The sequence below is a fragment of the Magnolia sinica genome, chromosome 1 (genome assembly GCF_029962835.1).
Source record: "Magnolia sinica isolate HGM2019 chromosome 1, MsV1, whole genome shotgun sequence".
NCBI classification, from domain to species: Eukaryota; Viridiplantae; Streptophyta; class Magnoliopsida; order Magnoliales; family Magnoliaceae; genus Magnolia; species Magnolia sinica.
Genome location: NC_080573.1, coordinates 123,025,652 through 123,045,958, shown reverse-complemented (window position 1 = coordinate 123,045,958; position 20,307 = coordinate 123,025,652). Strand labels below are relative to the sequence as shown.

Here is a 20,307-nt window from a genome sequence, read left to right as displayed (position 1 = left end):
ACGATAATTTTTCCATATCTAGAATGAATTTCTTTGAACCAAACACGCCTGAAACTTAATTACATTATGCCTTATATAGGACTGAGTTTAGTTCTAATGGACTACTGCTTTCGTTTGGTCTGTTTTTGGTATAGTTGTGCTAAGAATGATTTGTGGTAGGTCTTGTATTAGTCACCTCCACTTGGAAAGAACTCCCTCCTAAGTACATCATTTGGAAAATAATTTTCAAAAATCTAACACAAAACTACGAGTCCTTATACATAGTTACAATTAAAACTATAATATTTGTAAACATGAATTTTCATAATGTAAAACATGAATTTAATTTCCATATTCATTAGACTAATCAAACATAATCTCAAACTTAACATAAAACATTTATTAGTAATTCAATAAAATTGACATTGAATAGGAAAATACAAGATTACAATGGTGATAAAAGGTATGAGAAAACTCACCTCTTAGATCTAGACTCTTCCTGACTCGGACTCGATTCTGACTCAATGGGTTAACTCATTGAGTCAACTCAACTTGGTTTAAAACCACTTTAAACTCAAACTTGATGGGTTTTTCGGCTTCTCAGCAAGGTATCCTAGCGATGTTGGGATGGATTCAATCTAAATCAGGCTTGACTTGGCCTTGGAACTCAATAGGGTTGACTGAGTCGATTCACCAATGACTTATCCTTCTTTTCTCTCTCTCATTTGCTATGGGTTGTTTCCTATGATGAGAGGGGATTATATAGAGCTCATAGCTCTTTTTGGAAGGTCTTCGTAATGACTCAGCTTCGAGTCGACACGGAAAGCAGGTTGCACGTGATTTTTGTGTGGGAAAGATTTAATTTTGGATTCCTCGTGTTTAGTTTGGGTTGGATTTTGATGTCTAAAAGATGATAGTGTGGCCCACTTAATGGATAGTTTCAATTCCTGAATCAAAGGTTATAAAGATCGTATGGTGTTAGTTGTTTGTGAGGAAGACAAGGTTCTTTAATGATGGATTTCCATCAATTATAGATTTCTTCATTCTGTTGGGATTTCTACTATGAAATCACACAGATATGGATCTAAGATAGCAATCCAATAGCACCAAGCAAACACAAGAGAACACACAGATTTAACGTGGAAAACCCTTTCGAGAAAAAAACCACGGCACAAAGCGATAAAAATCCACTATGAAAGCATAAATTTCAAAGAGAGAAGACTTACTTGATTCGAACAACCTCGAATCTCACCCTTGCTACACCCTTTGAAACCCTAGAACTCCTTCTAGAAACCCTTAGAATACTTTTAGAAAGCTTTAGCACCCTTTAGAATGGCCCTAGGAACTCCTATTTATAGTTTATGAAACCCCACTTTCACACTGACTTGTAATAATCCGGAAACCGCCTCAATTTTACGCAGCCTGCGCACAAATTGCATAACCTTCGGCTGGCCTAAGCAGAGCTCAGGCTAGCCAAACTTGACCTTGGGTTGACCGAACTTCCCATAAATTCAAAAGAATATGCTGCTGGATTTTCAGATGAACTATCTTGGGCTGGCCGAATTTCCTTGATGACATTGATCCTGTTTGACAGATTTAAGACATTTGTCACCAACAATCTCCACCATTTCTTTAATCTTCAAACGTGTAGTTTCTCGACCTCTTTTCTTATCTTTGCCTTGCATCATAGCTCTATCAACGCTTCTCGTGCATACTCCGTCTTCCTTTTACACCATCGCCAAGCCCAGAGAAGTTACACAGAACTTGAACTTCTCTAAAGGAACGATCTTGGTAAGCATGTCTGCTGGATCTGAATCCACATGCCCAACCACCTATGCTCTTGTCTTCTCAAAAGTAAGACGTAGTCCTTCGTACTTCAAATGTATCGAAGTAACCATCTCACTGCATCCCAATGTTGTTAGCCGGGGTATCTGCTCATAAACTGTTGAGGGTCAAATATTGCATATTAGACCCCAGTTATTGCCTGGATTTACGAACATGGTACTGTTTAATGGCTCAATTTAATCGTGTTTGTGATGCAAGGTGTATTTAGGACTTGGATTGAAAAAAGATACTAAAAGTATGGATTTGACAATCTGAATTCACCAAGGCAAGGGACGGACCCTAGGAGATCAAGATCGACAGATTTGCACGTTGGAGATTCAAGAAAATAGAGAAATTGAAGCTCAAGTGGTCCGAAATTGGCTCAGAATATAAGATCACATAGTTCCAACCATCTGTTCAGTTCAAAACTTTATACAGAACCTGAAGACCATATATTAGCCGTACACGTCGATTTTCATCCAGTGGATCCATCTGGAAGTGGCCCAACGGACAAATCAGACCATAAATCAGCAAATTGGGGCCCACCTGAGATCTGGATATACTTCCAATTTGGTCTCAACCCCTTAAATGAGGAGACAAAATGAATGGATGAATTGGATTTCACAAAACCATCACGGTGGACCCCAATTGAGATAGTGTGTGTACCATGTACAGGGGTACTCGATGTGCACCGGACCAGCCTGTTTGGTCAAAGTCAGTTTGACCGACCATATCTAGAAATGAAAATTTTCATTTTCGTTGGCGTGAAACAGGGGTGTCATTTGATCGTTAGTGGGCCTCCATCATGGCCCATACAAACGATCCAAGCCGTCCATAATGTAGAGGGTCTCGATATGGTCAAAACCATGCTGACCATGGTCAGCCATACACGCGCACGTGCCGGCCATAGTAATCACAATAAGACTATTGTACAACGTCCAAACCTATTGTCGCATGATTTCTTCCGTGGGTCACACCAAATCTGAGTCAAAATCATTCCTACCTAACCGAAATTTAGAGGATAATGCAATGGACGGTGTGGATTTCTCAACTGTCGATGATCATGGCCCCCACCAACGTCACAGTGCAACAAGCTCTTTCGCAGGCCCTGTTTCAGCGTCCGAACATGCCCGAAAATTTCGGATGGCTGTGGCCCATCATCCTTGATCGGTTGAATGATCTGAACCATTCATGTGGAGCCTAGGCTAGCCAAGACCCCAACCATGAAGAAATTTTGAAGCCAAGGGCATTCGTTGTCCCGAAAATCTGAGCCAAACGCAAGTTACCTTCCGGGTTCGCTATGTAACAGTAAGCTCCGCACGTTGCAGCGTAACATTGAGTCGGTTCTTCAACAACCGACTCTCTGCCAACTCCATCGTCTTCCCTGCCTATAAGAAAGAGAGAGAGAGAGAATGTTGGGGGGGGGGGGGGGATCGAAGCTGGTAAGTTTCCAATGAGATAGAGAAGAAGGAGAGAGAGATTTGTTTTATGTTTTTATTTGTTTATTTTTCTAAATTTTTGGAGGATTAGCCGAATCATGTCAGGCTAAACCTCTTAGCTAGGGCTGAGAGGTGAAGCTTATGGCGTGATGGGACTGATTCTACGACTTTGATTCATGCCATGAACTATGTTGATTCTAATTTTGAATGATAGGAATATTTCTAGTTTTTAATGGTTTGTTGTGACTAAAATTACAATAGATCTGCGATGGGTTTAAGTATTCCCTTTCTATTATTGTGATTACGCAGTTAGGAAGTCCTGTTGTTCACCATCGTCTCCTGGGCATGGTTAGATGACGGAACCCTTCCTACTGTTCATTCATCTCTCAGATTGAAGTAGATTGGTTTAATTCTGTTGTTTGCTTTGTCTCATGGGCATGGTTTTATGATGGAATCCATTCTAATTTACTTCGATCTTATCTCTCTAAAACTAGATCAAAAGATGTTTAGATTTGATTTTAAGGTTATATCTTCCAACTGGATGAAGATGGGACTCGAAGTCCAGTTGAGTTCGTGAATCAAGCGTAGATCTCCCTGATCTCTACAAGTGGATCCTTGGCACCCTAGTTTCCTACATTTGAATTTTACATATTTTAGTTTACTATTTCACCATTATTCCTCAAATCCACCTGATTTAGATTTCATCTTTTTCTAGTTCTAGTTCTAGTTATTTTCAGATTACGTACAAGGTTCAGTTCCTTGGGATTCGACCTCGGTCTCACCGAGTTTATTACTACATCACAACCCTATACTTGGGGAGTGAACAAGTTTTTGGCGCCGTTGCCGGGGATTAAAAGTTTTTTTGGCGCCGTTGCCGGGGATTAAAAGTTATGTTTTTCTAAGATTAACTAGTTTTATGATTAGTTTAAGATTAAGATTTTCTAATTTTAGGTTAGAATTTTTTCTGTTTTTAGAAACTAATCTGTTTTCCTGTTTTGTAGGATCTCGACATAAACTTCTAATTTGGTAAACCCTTTCTAACTTCTCTACTTTTTCTATTTTTAGAATTAGGATTTTAGTTTTAGAAACTTTCTTATTATAGGTTTCTTTTTTAGAAACTAACTTTTTATTATTTTTTTTTATAGAAAATTTCTATTTCTAGGCTTTCATTTATTTTAGAAAGTTTTTCCCTTTTTAGAAACTAACCCAACTTTCCTATTTTGTAGGCTTTTAAGATAGAAATTTTTAATGGTAAGCTCTTTCTCTACTTTCTATTTTTCAGATCTCTTTTAGTAACTTACTTCTAGTTTAGGACTTTCCTAATTTATTTTAGAAAATTTCACTTTTTTTTAGGAATTTCTTCTTTTAGAAACTAGTTTACTTTTATCTTTCTTTTTAAGGATTTTCTAATTTTAGACATTCTTTTTAGAAACTGACTTGTTTTGTTTTCTTTTGTAGGTTTTTAACTTAGGGACTCCAATTTGGTAGCTTCTTTCCAACCCTCTCTTTCTTTCTAGATTTTCTTTTCCTTTCTTAGGATTAGGTTTTCGAATTTGATTGAGGGCTGCGAGTGTTTTATGTCCAAGTGGGTGTTGAGACTCAAATATTGCATAATTTTCCCCCTTTATATCTTGGTTTTATGAACATAAATCATCTTAATATTTTATTTTACTCATGTATGTGTTGCAAGGTGAATTTAAGAGCTTGGATTGAAAAAGGGAGTTAAAAAGTAAGAATTTGATGCTAAAAAATCACCAAGGCAAGGGATGGATCTTAGGAGATCAAGATTGAAGAATTCACATGCCAAAGATCCAAGAAAACCAAGCGAGGAATGAAAAGAATCGAAGATTTGAAGTGAAGAATCCTGAAATCGTCCTAAAAAAGTATATTTTGAAGCTGTGAAGTTTATTTTGGAAAACTGCGCAGCAGGAAGTCTGTTTTAAACGAACTATGCAGCGAGAAGTCTATTTTGAGAAAATGCGTATATTTGAGGCATTTTCTAGGGTTTTCAACTTTGTATGAAAATTGGAGTTCCCTACTTATAAATAAAGCCTCCTAGGGCATTCTTAAACATTATTAGAAGCATTCAAGAGCAATATTTAGGATTTTGTAAAGAGTTTTTAGTTTTATTAAAGCTTTATAAGTTGTTTCTTTCCTTTTAGATCTTTTCTATTTGCAATTTTTCTTCTTTCTTTCTTGTTGCTTTTTATTTCTGCAATTTAATTATGTTTTTCTAAGTTCCCTCTAGCCCAAGCCAGAAGGGAAGCACATGGGTTTAATATTTCTTTAAGTTATGATGATTGATTGTTTTAATGATGAGAAGAATGGTGTATGCATGTTATCTATTATTTAGGTTTTGTTTTTTATCCTTTTGTAAGATCCATATGTTTCCATCATATGAGATCCACATTGATGGATAGCCTTACCCTAGATTAATCAGATTTCCTAGATAGGAGATGTTCTTAACCTGTTATATTTCTTTGATATTCATTATCCTATAGATATTGAATACTTAAAATCACTGGCGCTTGAGGATATATGTCAATGGTGCAAATCCATTATTTTCTAATCTTTTATATCATTTATTAAAATATTTAAAGTGTTTTATTTTCCGATTAGGCTGACCATAGTGCTCAGATCCTAGTTGTGTTATCCAAGTCATCATGATTTTGGAACATTAACCTATGTGTGGAACTTTGAAGCTTGGGTGTTTTTTATTCAGTTGAATTACATCCATTCAAAAATTCCAAAATCAAATCATCAGTTTAGTTTTTATTACTTAGTTTGTTTTGCATTTGATTTTTTTCCTTCTCGCAATTCATCTCCCTGTGGGATCAACCCTGTATTCATAGGATATTACTTATGAACCTCTGCACTTGGAGGCAAGCAATCAAGTTTTTGGCGCCGTTGCCGGGGAGAGACTGAGATAGATCAGATCTGTGCAAGATAACTAAGGTAAGTTTTCTTCTAAACCCTCCAGATTTTCTGTAGATTTTATTTATTTATTTATTATTTTTTTCTCTTTTCTTTTTTTGAAAATAAATTCAGTTGGGTCTTTCAAGCACTAACTATGACATAAGGTTGCCCTGCTTGGGATTTTATCACCCAAGTGCTATGGTTGTCTTACAATTGCTGTTTGATCACAGAGATCATCCGCTGAATCTATTTTCCATATTAGCATAGTTTTATTTCTGCATTAGTTTTACTTTTATTTATTTATTTATTATTTATTTATTTATTTTTGTGGACTGAACCCTCATGGTCGGCTCTGCCACCTGGGTTGTTGATTTATTTTGATTTGTGGACTGAACCCTCATGGTCGGCTCTGCCACCTGGGTTGTTGATTTATTTTGCTTTGTGGACTGAACCCTCATGGTCGGCTCTGCCACCTGGGTTGTTGATTTAAGTTTTTATTTTTATTTTAAGTATCATACTTGCTATTTGAATTAGTGGTATTTGTTGTGTGGTGTGGATGGTTTATGTCCCGTTGGAGTAGGGATCAAAATAATCGACTCTCCTCTGAAGGGGGACTAGTTCCAGGCCTTGATCATTCACTTAGAAGAGGCACTCAACATCACTTGGATTCCATGGCAAACCCAGTTGATAATCCAAATCCAAATCTGCCAGATCCGACTATAAATCAAAATAATCCTCCTCTTGAGGATGAAAATGAAGTTCATAGGAATGTGTTAAACCAACCACGGACTTTACGTGAACATTTACACCCTGAGAGATTAACTTTACCATCTTGCATAGTGTTCCCTGCTCACACAGGGAACATTGATTTTAAACTAGGTGTGATTCAATTAATTCCTAAATTTCATGGCTTAGATTCTGAAAGCCCCTACTTGCACCTCAAGGACTTTGAGGAAGTAATTGCAACGTTACAAGTAAACAATGGCAATAGGGATGTACTTAAGCTTAGGTTATTCTCATTTTCTCTAAAGGATCGGACCAAAGCATGGCTCAACTCTCTAATACCTAATACCCTCACTTCATGGCAAGCCTTAAGTAGAGAGTTTTTGAAAAAGTTCTTTTCCGAGCACAAAACAAATGCACTAAAACAAGAAATCATGTCATTCTCCCAAAAGGGGAATGAACTATTTTTTCAAGCTTGGGAGCGCTTCAAAAACATTCTAATTACTTGTCCACATCATGGTTATGAACCATGGCACGTGATTGATGCTTTTCGAAAGGGGCTCACCATGGATACTCGTCAGTTCATAGAGATGATGTGTGGTGGAACCTTTCTTGACAAAGATCATAATGAGGCTTGGGATTTTCTAGATATGTTAACAGAGAATACTCAGACATGGGATGTCTCTGCTAAATCAGACCAAACTAGACCCATTCCTAGAGAGAAAGCGGGAATGTATATCCTAAGAGAGGAAGATGACCTTAATGCAAAATTCGCTGCATTGGCTAGAAAGGTCGAAGCCTTGGAAATTAGGAAAGTTAATATGGTTAAAGCAAACACTTCCTTAGGTAATTTTTGTAGCATTTGTGGTGGTACAGACCATGACACAAAGGATTGTCCAATAATCTCAGTTGTACAAAATATCACGCATGAGCATGATCAAGCAAATGCTATAAATAATTACCAAAGGTCAGTTATGCAACCATTGGAAAACACGTACAATCCAAATTGGCGTAACCATCCTAATCTTAGTTGGAGGAATGGACCATAAATTAATGTGCCCAATGCACCTCAAATGCCTCCACAAAATAACTTATTTGGGGCACCTAACAATGCACCATATGTGCCCCCGCCAAAGCGATCATCTGTGGAGGATGCATTGACCACATTCATGAACTCTCAAACTCAAATGAATCAGTCTCTAATCCAATAAAATCAGGAATTAAAGACAGCTGTGGCTAGGATTGAGACTTAACTAAATGCTAGGGAAAAAGTCACCCTTCCTTCTCAACCTGTGCCAAACCCTAGAAACACACATTTTATTGGAGACTCAAATCCAAGTGAGCTACATCATGAATAAGTTAAGGCCATCATTACCTTGAGAAGTGGAAAAGAGGTCGATAATAAGATAATGCAACCGGTAGAAATACCGGAGGATGAGCCACTGTCTCAAGAAAATGATGAACCGGCTATGGTTCAAGAGCCGCAACAGCAAAAGGATAAAGAGACTAAGTCATATGAGCCTCCAGTTCCGTTCCCATCTAGACTTCGGAATCCAACTGTCCCCATGAAATATCAAGAGGTGTTGGATGTGCTCCAAAAGGTTACTATCAATATTCCTCTACTTGATGTCATTAGACAAATTCCATCATATGCTAAATATCTCAAGGACTTGTGCACTGTAAAGAGGAAATTAAATGTGTACAAAAAGGTCTTCCTTACTGAGAAAGTGAGCGCTATCATTCAACAAAGGGTTATACCTAAATACAAAGACCCGGGAAGTCCTACTATTCCTTGTATTATTGGAAATTTTCAAATTGAACATGCTTTGTTAGATTTGGGTGCAAGTGTCAACTTAGTACCTTATTCGGTTTACAAACAAATGGTGTTAGGCAAGCTTAAACCAACCACGATTACACTCCAACTCGTTGACCGCTCTATTAAGGTACCAAGGGAAATTTTAGAGGACGTGCTAGTCCAAGTGGAGAAATTTTACTTCCCCGTGGATTTTATTGTACTAGACACTGAACCATGTGTAAATGCTAGCGTTCAAGTTCCCATCATTTTAGGCCGCCCATTCTTAGTAACTTCAAATGCAATCATAAATTGCAGGAATGGAATGATGAACTTGTCTTTTGGTAACATGACTCCAGAGCTAATTATTTTCAATCTATGTAAGCACCCCATTGATAATAATGAGATCCATGAGTTGAATTTCATGGACTGCTTGATAGAAGAAGAGGAATTAGAACCTAGTTTGACTGAAGAATTGATTCAAGTCATTGGAGACTTGAAAAATTCTGATTTAGAAAAAGTGCTTGCTAAAATTTCTGATGATAATGAAAGCACCACCACCCAGGACATTGGTATGTACCAATGGAGACTGCGCACTCAAATCCTATCTATCGAGGACTTGCGACCTCTGCCATCACCAACCAATGATCCAAAGCTTGATTTAAAACCACTACCAAATGAGCTTAAGTATGTATACTTAGGTGAAAATAAAACTTATCCTGTGGTGATCTCTTCATTTTTAGAGAAGGATCAAGAGATTAAATTGTTGAAAGTTCTAAGGGACCACAAAGGAGCCTTGGGCTGGACCATTTCTGACATCAAGGGTATAAGCCCTTCCATATGCACCCATCGGATCCACGTCGATGATGACACCAAACCAATTAGACAACCTCAAAGGCGTCTCAATCCAAACATGATGGAAGTTGTCAAAAATAAGGTGATCAAATTATTGGATGTGGGAATCATCTACCCAATATCCGATAGTGTTTGGGTGAGTCCAACTCAAGTAGTCCCAAAGAAATCTAGAATAACTATTGTGCAGAATTCTAATAATGAACTCATACCAACAGGTGTCTCCACTGGTTGGCGTGTTTGCATTGACTATAGAAAATTGAACCAAGTCACAAAGAAGGACCATTTCCCTCTACCATTCATTGATCAAGTTTTAGAGAGGGTAGCAGGTCACTCCTTCTATAGTTTTCTTGATGGATATTCTGGATATAACCAAATAGAGATAGCCCTGGAAGACCAAGAGAAAACCACGTTCACTTGTCCATTTGGCACGTTTGCTTTCAAACGGATGCCATTTGGATTGTGTAACACCCCAACAACTTTTCAACGGTGTATGTTAAGTATTTTTTCAAATATGGTTGGGAAGTTTCTTGAGGTTTTCATGGACGACGTCTCTATATTTGGGAGTAGTTTTGAGGAATGCCTCAACAATTTATCTCTTGTCTTGTCTAGGTGTGAAGAGAAACACCTTGTCTTAAACTGGGAGAAATGTCATTTCATGGTTCAAAAGAAAATTGTTTTGGGCCATGTTATATCCAAAAATGGAATCGAGGTAGATCGCTCAAAACTCGATATTATAGCTAATCTACCTATCCCCCAAACTGTTAGAGATATTAGATCACTTATAGGGCATGCTGGTTTTTATAGAAGATTCATTAAGGACTTTAGTGCCATTACTATACCCTTGACTAATCTTCTTCAAAAGGATGTTCCATTTAAGTGGACAGATGAGTGTGCAAGTGCCTTTAATAAAATTAAATCATCCCTTACCACTGCACCTATCATGCGTCCACCAGATTGGACACTTCCTTTTGAACTAATGTGCGATGCAAGTGATTATGCCATAGGGGCTGTTTTGGGCCAAAGGAAAGATAATCGGCCCTACGTTATTCACTATGCGAGTAAAACTCTAAACTCGGCCCAAGTGAACTACTCAACAACTGAAAAAGAGTTACTTGCAGTAGTTTTTGCTTTGGATAAGTTTAGGTCCTACTTACTGGGATCCAAAGTGGTCATTTTCACGGACCACTCGGCTTTGAAATATTTGTTATCTAAGAAGGATGCAAAGTCGAGACTTTTGAGATGGATCCTCCTACTCCAAGAATTTGACTTAGAGATAAAAGATAAGAAACGAGTAGAAAACGTAGTGGCTGATCACCTTTCTAGATTGATGTTAGATGATTCCACTGAGGAGATACATATCCAGGACACTTTCCCTAATGAACAATTATTTGCGATCTCTAAATTGCCTTGGTATGCGGATATAGTGAACTATCTTGTAACGGGAAAAATGCCATATCATTGGAAGTCACAAGATAGGAAGCGTTTTGAAACCGAGGTTAGGAACTTCTTCTGGGATGACCCGTATTTATATAAATATGGGACTGATCAAATTTTTAGACGTTGTGTCCCAGAGGATGAAGTTCGAAGTGTTATTTCTTTTTGTCACATAGAAGCATGTGGTGGCAATTTTTCTGCTAAGAAAACTACTGCAAAAATCCTGCAATGTGGTTTTTACTGGCTCACCATGTTTAAAGACACCCATGCTTTCTGTGTTGCTTGTGATAGATGTCAAAGGTTGGGAAGAGTGTCCCGGCGCAACATGATGCCTTTATCCCCAATTTTACCATTGGAGATTTTTGATTGTTGGGGTATTGATTTTATGGGTTCATTTCCATCTTCTTTTGAATTTCTTTATATATTGGTTGGTGTGTACTATGTTTCAAAGTGGATTGAGGCAGTTCCAAGTAGGACCAATGACAACAAAGTGGTCATACGATTCCTCAAGGAAAATATTTTTGCTAGATTTGGAACTCCAAAGGCCATCATTAGTGATGGCGGGTCTCACTTTTGCAATAGAATATTTGAGGCTTTGATGAAGAAATATGACATCAAGCATAAAGTGAGTACCCCATACCACCCACAAATGAGTGGGCAAGCTGAGATTTCTAATCGGAAAATCAAACACATTTTAGAGAAAACTATAAGGCCAGATAGGAAGGATTGGTCCCTCAGACTATTCGATGCTTTATGGGCTTATAGGACTGCTTGTAAGACCCCAATTGGAATGTCTCCATACAGATTGGTGTACGGGAAAGCTTGCCACTTGCCTGTGGAATTGGAACATAGAGCCTACTGGGCAATAAAGAAATTAAACTTTGATATGGATCAAGCAAGTGGACAAAGGAAATTAGAGTTAAATGAATTAGAGGAGTTGAGGAGAGACTCCTATGAAAATTCTAAAATCTATAAAGAGAGGACTAAAGCTTTTCATGACAAAAATATCCTGAGGAAAAATTTTGAACCTCAGCAAAAGGTCCTATTATACAATTCCCGTCTCCAGTTCTTTTCGGGAAAGTTAAGATCAAGATAGACAGGCCCCTTCATTGTGAAGAATGTTTATACTCATGGAGCTGTTGAAATTGAGAATCCACGTAATGGCAATGTGTCAAAGATTGAAGGCTTATGTGGAAAACTTTCATTTGGGAGAGGAGTCCGTCCCTCTTCATGAGCCAGAATATTCAGAATGATGCTCCTGGTCTGATGGAGCATTTGTGTAGGATTTGTATCATATTCAATTTTTTTAGTGTTACATAGCAGGTGAGTTTTTCATGGCAGGTACTATCCACCCTTTCTTTTATTTTTATTGTTCTCTGCATTACATTATCATTACATTGGGGACAATGTAGATTTCAGGTTGGGGGGTGTGGATAGTCATCCATGTGAAAGTTTTTTTTTGGGGGGGTTTCAGTTTATTTTATTATTATTTTTAGGTTTCAGTTAGGTTTAAGTTTATTTATTTTTTTAGGTTTATGAAATTTTTTTTTCAACATTTTCAAAATAATATTTTTATACAAGAATGTGAACATGATATTATGCGAATTTCAAAGGCAAAGTTAATATTTAGTCTAGGTTGATAGTAGTCCGAATTTTGACAACTGAAAATTATAAACTTGAGTTCAATTATCTAATCACTAGTTTAAAGTGAGTTGTAATTTGATGTACTGAATTCATAATACACCCTAGCTAACTAAGTGAGGAATATGATATGTGAACTAGAATAACAACTTTTGATTCAAACAAGGTTGAATGAACTAGTACCATTGATATATGTTTAAAAGAGAGAATATTAAAGGAAAAAAAAAGAGTGATGGAAAAAAGAAATTTTTATTATAGAGCATGAATGCAATGACCATAACAATCGTGTCAGTAATCCGGAGTAAGAATACCTAATTATCCATTACTGTTACCATTGCAAGTACGATACCTTAGGTTATGAAGCAAACCCGATGGGAATCTTCATCTAAGGGTGGTCTATAATAATGAGGATATGATGATAAAAGAAGAAATGTCATAAAAAAATGAGATAACTAGAGGTTTCATATTCTTGGGATGATTGAAAGGAGTTAGGATAGGGAACATGCATATTTCTCAAAGTTAGACTAGTGTCACGAAGCACCTAAGGATATTGGGTTATAACTATTCTAAATTTTGATTAGGTCTCTGAACTCAAGGATGTAATGGATTAAAAAAATTAAGATTCTAGCTAACTTCATATCTAGGGTAAGTATTATTTTGTTTTGGAATTCATATGATGAATGGAGGCATAATTATATAAATTTTATAGTGTTGAAATATTTTTTCTTATTTTCAATGTTTGTGGGTAATATTTCTAGAAATCCTCACGAGACTATAACTCGTCCACTAGGGGAAACCTAGGGGTTTAAAGGCTTGTTGCATATGCTAAATGCAATCGAGATTACTTGTGAAAGTGGTGTAGTTAGAATTTTGTATTCATTTTAATTTTGTTTCTAGAATTATTTTTTATTCTTATTTTTATTTTTCTTCGCTTATTTTGCTCGGGACTAGCAAAATGCTGGTTGGGGGGTGTGTTGAGACTCAAATATTGCATAATTTTCTCCATTTATATCTTGGTTTTATGAACACAAATCATCTTAATATTCTATTTTACTCATGTATGTGTTGCAAGGTGAATTTAAGAGCTTGGATTGAAAAGGGGTGTTAAAAAGTAAGAATTTGATGCTAAAAAATCACCAAGGCAAGGGATGGATCTTAGGAGATCAAGATTAAAGAATTCACATGCCAAAGATCCAAGAAAACCAAGCGAAGAATGAAGAGAATCGAAGATTTGAAGTGAAGAATCCTGAAATCGTCCTAAAAAAGTATATTATGAAGCTGTGAAGGAAAACTGCGCAGCAGGAAGTCTGTTTTAAACGAACTATGCAGCGAGAAGTCTATTTTGGGAAAATGCGTATATTTGAGGCATTTTCTAGGGTTTTCAACTTTGTACGAAAATTGGAGTTCCCTACTTATAAATAGGGCCTCCTAGGGCATTCTTAAACATCATTAGAAGCATTCAAGAGCAATATTTAGGGTTTTTTAAAGAGTTTTTAGTTTTATTAGAGCTTTATAAGTTGTTTCTTTCCTTTTAGATCTTTTCTATTTGTAAATTTTCTTCTTTCTTTCTTGTTGCTTTTTATTTCTGCAATTTAATTATGTTTTTCTAAGTTCCCTCTAGCCCAAGATAGAAGGGAAGCACATGGGTTTAATATTTCTTTAAGTTATGATGATTGATTGTTTAAATGATGAGAAGAATGGTGTATGCATGTTATCTATTATTTAGGTTTTGTTTTTTATCCTTTTGTAAGATCCATATGTTTCCATTATATGAGATCCACATTGATGGATAGCCTTACCCTATATTAATCAGATTTCCTAGATAGGAGATGTTCTCAACCTGTTATATTTCTTTGATATTCATTATCCTATAGATATTGAATACTTAAAATCACTGGCGCTTGAGGATATATGTCAATGGTACAAATCCATTATTTTCTAATCTTTTATATCATTTATTAAAATATTTAAAGTGTTTTATTTTCCGATTAGGCTGACCATAGTGCTCAGATCCTAGTTGTGTTATCCAAGTCATCATGATTTTGGAACATTAACCTATGTGTGGAACTTTGAAGCTTGGGTGTTTTTTATTCAGTTGAATTACATCCATTCAAAAATCCCAAAATCAAATCATCAGTTTAGTTTTTATTACTTAGTTTGTTTTGCATTTGATTTTTTTCCTTCTCGCAATTCATCTCCTTGTGGGATCGACCCTGTATTCACAGGATATTACTTATGAACCTCTGCACTTAGAGGCAAGCAATCAGTGGGCCCGTGACAACACTTGACGTCTCTTGACTGAAGGAGGATTGGTTGAGGAGTTAACTATCCATCGTAGGACTAGACACCACTCAAAATCCCCTGAGTTAATTGAAGTGATGGCTGAAAACCAACCTCTTCTACCCCAACCTAGGGTGAAGGACATTCAGGATGAGAATGAGGTGCATCAAGCACCCCCGCCTCGTACTTTACGAGATTATTTACAACTAGCGGGGGTGAGTACGCCCTCATGCATGATTTTTTCTGAAAATACAGGACATATGGACATCAAGCCAGGGGTTATCCAACTCCTTCATAAGTTCCATGGGCTTGAATCTGAAGAACCATATCTACATTTGAAAGAGTTTGATGAGATCATAGCCACTTTATATTTTCAAAATGTGTCTGAGGACACAGTCAAGCTGAAACTCTTTCCTTTTTCCTTGAAGGAGAAGGACAAAACATGGTTACATTCACTGCGTCCTAGATCCATTGGCATATGGAATGATATGCAAAGGGAATTTATAAAGAAAATTTTTTCACACCATAAAACGATTACCCTTAGAAAAGCAATCATGAACTTCACCCAAAAAGAGGATGAAACATTTTACTAATGTTGGGAAAGGTTTAAGAATTTGGTTAGTTCATGCCCACAACACGGCTTTGAAACGTGGCGCATCATAAATTTTTTCTACGATGGACTGACATCTTCCATGCGCCAAATGGTCGAGACAATGTGTAATGGAGAATTCATTAATAAAAATGTCGACGAGGTATGGGATTACCTCGATAGTCTTGCTGAAAAAATACAATCATGAGACTATTACCCAAAATCTAACATCACGTCTAGGCCGACTCAATCTAAGGAGAAAGGTGGATTATATCTATTGAAAGAAGATGATGATCTCAAGTATAAAGTGATTATGCTCATAAGAAAACTTGAGGCCATGGAAGGAAAGAAGGATAAGGTTAATGAAAGTGTTTGTGGCATCTGTGATTGCAACATTCATACAACTGAAAATTGTCCTACAATACCCGCCTTTCGAGAAGTGTTGAATGAACAATCCAATGCTGTAAATACTTATTAAAGACCTTTCAATGGACCGACCTCTAATATGTACAATCTTGGTTGGAAAAATCATCCAAACTTCAGTTGGAGGAATGGACAAACTGCTACCCCTCAAGGTTTCTTCAATCAAAATCCAAATCAGGGGAAACCTTAAGAAGAACCGGTTTAAAATTCCATGCAAGAGCTGACCCAGGCAATGCAAGATTTTATGCAAAAGATGGATTCACGTATGATGGTTATAGAAAAGGGGATGCTTCCTGCACAACCGCTCCCTAATCCTAAACCGCAATACGAGATAAGTAATCCTAGCTCTTCAAATCAAATAGAGCACTTTAAATCCATCACCACTCTTAGGAGTGGGAAGATCATTGATAAAACCCTTCCGGTTAGGCCCGAAAAGCCTCAAGAACCAAAAGAGGACAACAATGATGGATCTAGTGATGCCCCACAAAAATTAGAACCGGAACTTCTAGAAAAGCCAGTTACTCCATTTCCCCAACGGTTGGTCACACCAAAACCTCTCTCTAACTCTCAGGATATCCTAGAGGTGTTAAAACAAGTGAAAGTCAACATTCTTCTACTTGATGTCGTAAAACAGATACCTTCATATGCCAAATTTCTAAAAGACTTATGCACAACCAAACGACGGCAGAGTATTCAAAAGAAGATCTTCTTGACTGAGAAAGTGAGTGCCATCCTAAAGCAAGACTTACCACAGAAATTCAAAGATCTCGGTAGCCCAACCATACCATGTGTAATCAGGGACTATCGAATTGATCACACACTTCTTGACTTAGGAGCGAGCGTCAATCTGATTCCCTACTCGGTATACAAACAGTTAGGTTTGGGTGAATTAAAACCTACCCTAACCACACTACAACTTGCTGATCGCTCTGTTCGTGTACCAAGAGGGATAATTGAGGATGTGTTGGTCTAAGTTGATAGATTTTACTACCCTGTAGATTTTATTATCCTGGACACCGAACCCATTAATAACATGAGCACTTAGATTCCCGTCATTCTTGGACCCCCATTCCTTGCCACTTCAAACGTAATTATCAATTGCAGGAATGGTGTCATGACTATGTATTTTGGGAATATGACATTGGAGTCAAACGTCTTTTTCAATAACGGCAGAAACTTAGAGGATGATGACGATTTCCATGACATTAACATGATTGACTCTTTCGTGGAAGATACGACACTTTTGACCTTATCCTCTGATCCTCTAGAGACGTGCCTGGCCCACTCCCATGATTTTGATGATGACATGATAAGGGACACGTGTGCCTTACTTGATACTGCACCGGTACTTGAAGTTAACTACTGGAGGCCACAATTTGAAGAATTGCCACAAACCGATGTAGTGCCTCTACTGTCTAACCTCAAGCCACTGAAGCTTGACCTAAAAAATTTGCCCTTTGATTTAAAATATGCATATTTAGGTCAAGATGAGACATACCCAGTGGTGATCTCTGCCCATCTGGAGAAAGAACAGGAGAGTATGCTCATATCTACTCTCATTGAGCATAAGGGAGCCCTTGGATGGGCGATAACGGACCTCAAGGGAATTGACCCCTCAATTTGTACTCACTGCATATATTTTGAGGATAAATGCGAAGACCGCTCGGCAATCACAATATAGACTAAATCCAAACATGAGGGAAGTGGTTAAGGCTGAGGTTCTTAAACTATTGGATGTGGGTATCATATACCCCATATCCGATAGCCAATGAGTGAGTCCAACTCAGGTAGTTCCTAAGAAGTCTGGGAACACCATCGTAGCCAATGCCAATAATGAACTCATGCCGACTAGAGTTACTACTGGTTGGAGAATGTGCATTGATTGTAGGAAACTGAATACCGTCACGAGGAAGGACCACTTTCCTTTGCCCTTCATTGATCAAATCTTGCAAAGGCTAGCTGGTCATTCCTATTACTGTTTCCTTGACGGGTATTCGGGTTATAATCAGATTGAAATCGCCCCTAAGGATTAGGAAAAGATCACATTTACATGTCCCTACAGCACCTTTACCGACAGAAGGATGCCATTCAGATTATATAATGCCCCTGTCACCTTTCAACGATGCATGATGAGTATCTTTTCTGACATGATGGAAAAATATCTAGAGGTCTTCATGGACGATTTCTCTATTTTCGGTTCATCTTTCAGCGAGTGCTTAGAGAGTCTTAAAAGTGTGCTGAAAAGATGTGAAGAAAAGAACTTGGTACTTAATTGGGAGAAGTGCCATTTCATGGTTCATAAGGGAATTGTCCTTGGACATATTATCTCATTCAAAGGAATCGAGGTGGATAAGGCAAAAATTGATCTTATCTCTGACCTATCTTCACCCAAGAACATACGGAACGTGCGATCCTTCTTAGGACACGCTGGGTTTTACAGAAGATTCATAAAGGACTTTAGTCTCATCTCTCGTCCTTTATGTAATCTACTTCGAAAGGATGCACCATACGAGTAGACTGAGCCATGTCAGGAAGCTTTCACTAAGTTTAAGGGCATGTTGACTAGTGCACCCATCATACAATCACCCGACTGGAGCCTTCCTTTTGAGCTTATGTGCGACGCTTCTGATTATGCTCTTGGAGCAGTTCTAGGTCAGAGAAAAGATAAGAGGCCTTACGTCATTCATTGTGCAAGTAGGACTCTAAATCCTGCCCAAGTGAACTACTCGACTATGGAAAAGGAACTCTTTGCCGTAGTGTTCACCTCGGACAAATTTAGGTCCTACCTGATCGGATCCAAGATCATTATCTACACAAATCATGCGGCACTCAAGTATCTTCTTTCTGAGAATGATTCTAAGCCCCGCCTGATAAGATGGATCCTTCTACTCCAAGAATTTGATTTGTAAATTAAAGATAAAAAGGGAGTAGAGAACATAGTGGCCGATCACCTTTCTCGCCTTAATACCTCTGGTTCCCTTGAGGTGACCCATATCAATGATATGTTCCCTGATGAACAACTATTCAGAGTCTCCTATTCACCTTGGTTTGCTGATATCACTAATTATCTTACCACAAGTTCCATACTGACACATTGGACTGCACAAGATAAGAAGAAATTCTTTACCAAGGTACGCAACTTTTTCTGGGATGATTCATATTTGTTTAAATATTACCCAGACCAAATCCTGAGGAGATGTGTGCCAGACGATGAGCATCAGAGTGTCATCTCCTTTTATCACTCACAGGCCTGTGGTGGTCACTTTTCTGCTAAAAAGACCACGGCCAAGATTTTGCAGTGTGGCTTTTACTGGCCCACTATGTTCAGGGACACTCATGAGTTTTGCAAAGGTTGTGAGCGTTGTCAGAAATTGGGAGCGTTGTCCCGTCGAAATATGATGCCCTTAAATCCCATTCTTATCATCGAGGCATTTGATTGCTGGGGCATTGATTTCATGGGACCATTCCCCCGATCTTTTGAAAATCTATATATTTTACTCGCTGTAGACTATGTCACTAAATGGGTTGAAGCGATTCCGTGTCGGAATAATGACCATCGCACGGTCATTAAATTCCTAAGAGAGAACATCCTTTTCCGATTCGGAACACCTCGAAATATCATTAGTGATGGAGGCTTACACTTTTGTAATAGGCCATTTGAGAGTTTAATGAAGAAATATGATATCTCTCATAAGGTGAGCACCCCATATCACCCACAGACAAGTGGGCAAGTTGAGATTTCTAATAGGGAGATCAAACACATTTTGGAGAAAATGATTAACCCTGACCCTAAGGATTGGTCAATCCGATTGACCGATGCCTTATGGGCTTACCATACTGCATTTAAAACCCCTATTGGAATGTCTCCCTTTAGACTTGTTTATGGGAAGGCCTGCCACTTACCTGTGGAGTTGGAACATAAAGCCTACTGGGCGATCAAAAAATTAAATTTTAATCTTGACAACGCTGGCTCGCTACGTAAACTTCAGTTGAATGAACTCGAAGAAATCCGGAACGACGCATATGAGAACTCGAGAATTTACAAGGACAAGATGAAGGCGTTTCATGACCAACATATTCTACAGAAATCATTCACGCCTGGTCAGAAAGTCCTTTTGTATAATTCTCGATTACATCTCTTTCCAGGTAAGCTTCGATCTCGATGGACCGGCCCTTTTACCATTATTACTGTGTATCCTCATGGGGCCGTCAAGATAAGAGATCTCGACAATGGCAAGGAGTTTAAAGTAAATGGTCATCCACTAAAGCCATTTGTTAAGAAATTTGACGCAGAGGATATGTCCATGCCTTTGACTGATCCTGTTTACCAGGATTGATCTCCTAGTCTGATGGAGGTATAGGTAGGTTTCCTGTTTTCATAAGACTATGGTAGTTTGCTTTATGTTGTTCTA

General features: G+C 37.9%; 2 non-coding genes across 2 annotated transcripts; both read right to left on the bottom strand.

Moving 5' to 3' along the window:
* Positions 1-7,297: 7,297 nt before the first annotated feature.
* LOC131223370 (small nucleolar RNA R71) lies at positions 7,298-7,404 on the bottom strand. The gene has a single exon (XR_009160400.1). It is a non-coding gene; the product is annotated as a small nucleolar RNA R71 (small nucleolar RNA).
* An 8,015-nt stretch (positions 7,405-15,419) lies between these two features.
* LOC131223071 (small nucleolar RNA R71) lies at positions 15,420-15,526 on the bottom strand. The gene has a single exon (XR_009160281.1). It is a non-coding gene; the product is annotated as a small nucleolar RNA R71 (small nucleolar RNA).
* Between the last annotated feature and the right edge of the window lie 4,781 nt (positions 15,527-20,307).